The sequence below is a fragment of the Bison bison genome, unplaced genomic scaffold, assembly GCF_000754665.1.
Source record: "Bison bison bison isolate TAMUID 2011002044 unplaced genomic scaffold, Bison_UMD1.0 scf7180017864192, whole genome shotgun sequence".
NCBI classification, from domain to species: Eukaryota; Metazoa; Chordata; class Mammalia; order Artiodactyla; family Bovidae; genus Bison; species Bison bison.
In genome coordinates, this window is record NW_011494764.1 from 3,376,233 (window position 1) to 3,379,951 (window position 3,719).

The 3,719-nt window shown below is 41.4% G+C and overlaps 1 protein-coding gene and 1 pseudogene across 1 annotated transcript in view; one reads left to right on the forward strand and one right to left on the reverse strand.

The window, feature by feature from the left end:
• LOC104991442 overlaps nt 1-601 on the reverse strand; it is a 20,751-nt pseudogene extending 20,150 nt beyond the window's left edge.
• The window catches only part of LOC104991440 (chromosome unknown open reading frame, human C16orf87), a 103,898-nt gene that overhangs the window by 16,978 nt on the left and 83,201 nt on the right, over nt 1-3,719 (forward strand). The window lies entirely within an intron of this gene.

Consider the following 3,719-nt stretch of genomic DNA (forward strand, 5'->3'; position numbering starts at 1 on the left):
ACATTTTTCCCCACTTGTTTTTGTTGTGGTGAGATACATATGACATAAAATTTATCATCTTAACCATTTTAATTATAACTGTACATTTTAAGTTAAATTTTAAACTATGAAGCTTCTAGAATAATGTTTATGAACATAAGTTAGGCAAACGTTTGTTAATTACACACCAAAAGCATGATCCATAAAAGAAAAATTGATAAAATGATAAATTTGACTTCATCAAAATTAAAACTCCTGCTTTTTGAAAGACACCGATAGAGGACTTGTATCCAAAATGAAGGACTCTCAAAGCTCAATAATAAGAACATCTAATTAAAACATGGGCAAACGTTTAAATAGATGTTATACCAAAGTAGACATATAGATGGCAATAAGCACATGAAAAAAATGTTCAACATAATTAGTCGTGTGGGATATGCATATTACCATAATGAAACCCCACTACCCCACTAGAATAGCTGAAATTAAAAACTGAACCTACCAAGTGTTGCTGAGGATGCTGAGGAACTGGAACTCTCATACACTGCTGGTGGTGATGTAAAGTAGTACACTTTCGAAAGTAGTTCTGCAGTTTTCTTAGAAAGTTAAATATTTACCTACTATATAATCCAGGAGTAGGAAATGGCAACCCATTCCAGTATTCTTGCCTGGAAAATTCCATGGATGGAGGAGGTGTGCTCCAGTATCCTTGCATGGAAAATTCCATGGACAGAGGAGCCTGGCAGGCTACAGCCCTGGCGTTGCAAAGAGTTGGACACGACTGAGTGACTGGGCACACATATAATCCAACCACTAGACATTTATTCAAGAGGAAAGAAAGTATGTCTGTACAAGGACATGTGTTTGCTGTATTCATAGCAGCTTTATTTGTAATAGCTAAAAACTGGAAATAGTCTATATGTACATCAGCAAGTTGATGGATAAACAAATGATGATATATCCTTACATGGAAGAGTATTTACCAATGAACTTATTACATGGAACACTATGGATAAATCTCAAAATAGTTATGCTGAGTGAAAGAGGCTAAACAAAAAAAAGAGCATATACTTATGATTCCACTTATATATAACTTTAGAAAATTCAAACTAATCTGTAGTGACAGAAAGCTGGTCAGTAGTTACCTGGGGATGTCCTGAGGTGACAATGTATGATAAAAAGTAGAGCTAGTGAATTAACCAATTTATAAATATCTTTGTTATAACTGATATGAAAAAACAGCATCTTGGACATGGAATTGTTAAACCATGTCTGAGAAATGTATGTCAGGACTTGTCCATTTAGTTTGGCAGCAGAGGGGCAGAAGGAAGTATAAAGGGAGAGATGTATGTGGATGTGTTCATGTTTATATTTTAATGAAAACCACTGTTGTGTGTGCATCTCTTGGCTGTACTGTAGGAATGCACTTTTAAGTAATTCGGTGGAAACACCTGTTTGCTAATACTTGAATAATTTAGATTGGATAATGAAGCATCTTAGAAGCATTTACTTTATGTACTCTGTTGCTTTATGTCTCATTTTTAACTGAACATTCAGGGAATGCGGTATATTAATAACAATTCTGCCAATATCTTTATCTAGAGGCCTGTTGTCATTTTTGTCTTTTCTGAAATTTTTGTCACCAGAAGGCAGGAAATGCAGGATTACAATTTTTTTCCTTCCAGGTTGACTTGATGTAGTGTAATCTTGGTTATCGAAATACTCATAGCTTTGGGACTTTGAAATGATAAATATTCATGATGTGTGAAACAGCATGATACATAACTATAGGATCTTAATTACATAAAAATGGATGCTTAGTTGTGAAAATACACAGTGAGACCCGGAAGGACACGTCAAATGGTAAACTGCTTGTGATTATGAATGACTTTGTTTTTTGTTTCTCGTGTTTTTTTATTTCCTATTATGCACATGTTACTTTTAAGAAATGTTATTTTAAAAACTTTAAAAAAAGGGAAGGGCAAGAGGGGAGGTTACAAAGGGACATGAGGAAACTTTTGGGGATGATAGATATATTTATTGTCTTGATTGTGATGGCTTCATGGGCATATACACATGTCAAAACATATTAAACTGTACATTTTAAATGTATGTATTTTATTGTATGTTTGTTATACCTTAGTGAAGTTGTTAAAGTGATAGGTTTTTTGTTTTTGTTTTTTTTTTTCACTTAAAAAATGTGTAGAAATCGAGGCTGGCAGGAAGACTGTGGAGCAGCTGGGAGCTCGCCTGACTCCCAGGACTGCCTCCATCATCATTCAGCACTCTCATCTTGAACTGTAAACTCTTTCCTGGAAGAAGATCAAGTCTTCAGAGAGAACAAGATGGCGGAAGAGTAGGTGGACATGGAGTACATCTCTCTCCACAGATACATCAGGAATACACCTTCAGACACAGAAGTGCATGCCGAACACCAGCTGAGAGAGGACAGGAGTACCTGACCAGTGGAAAAGAACCACTCAAAACTCAGTAGGATGAAGGAACTATGGGAAAAACAGGAGTGTTAGTAGGACTGGACCTGCCCTCAGAGGGTGGGGGAACTGAAGCAGGGGTCCGATCCCCACATCAGGGCAACTGTCTGAGTCAGAGAAGAAACATTTAAGGCTGAGAGTGCCACAGCTGATCTGTGGCAGCCTAAATTGAATGAGAATCAGACAGTCCTTGCTGCAGCCATAGATACTCCGGACAGGAACGCTGGTCCCCTGGAAGGCGCAGCAGCTGGGAGTTGGAGTTTAGGGATTGTGGAGCAATCCCAGGGTGAGGGCTGCTGTTGACTGTAGAGAGACAGGTTGAGGGGATATGAGGGAAGAGATCCTGGTGGGAATTGCCGGTGGAGGAAAGCCAGGCAACCATGGAAGCAAGGCAGTACCGCTGAGTCACTGTAGGGGGTGGCACCATCACCACAGCCTCTATCTCCCCGCATGCCAGCATTAGTAGCTGAACAGTAGAGAGGCTAGCCCATCAAATACTTGATACACTGAACTACAGAGTAGGACCTCACCCAGGGTGCCCCTTTAAGTGCCTGACACACCGATCTACAGAGTAGGACCCTAGACAGGGGGGCCCCCTCTATGTGCCTGATGCCTTGAATGACAGAGAAGGACCCCAGGCAAAGGAGCCCTTTAAGTGCCTGAATGGGCAGAGCTACAGAGAAAGACCAGCAAAGAGGCTTTCTGGTCGCCAGCTAAAAGAGACTCAAAAAAAGGCTCTGATCAGGCCATAATTCCTGCAGGAGACGCAGTCCATGTCCCTGCACACTTGGTGCTGCCAGGGTCCCCACAAGCCAAGCAGCTGCACCACCTTCACACTCAACTCTCACTGGGGCAGAGCTGCCACAGGCAAAAAAAGTCTTTCGTCTAGGTGCACAGGGTCGCTTCAGTTGTGTCTGACTCTTTTCGACCCTGTAGACTGTGGCCTGCCAGGCTTCTCTGTCAGAGAGGGGTTTCCCCAGGCAGGAATACTGGAGCATATTGGCCAATACTGGTTGCCATACCCTTCTGCTGCTGCCACTAAGTCGCTTCAGTTAAGAGGAAAGGAGACAAAGGAAAGAAAGAACAGATATGCAAAGTTAAATAGAGGTAGATAAAGGTTACTGCTGCTGCTAAGTTGCTTCAGTCGTGTTAGACTCTGTGCAACCCCATAGACGGCAGCCCACCAGGCTCCCCCGTCCCTGGGATTCTCCAGGCAAGAACACTGGAGTGGGTTGCCATGTCCTTCTC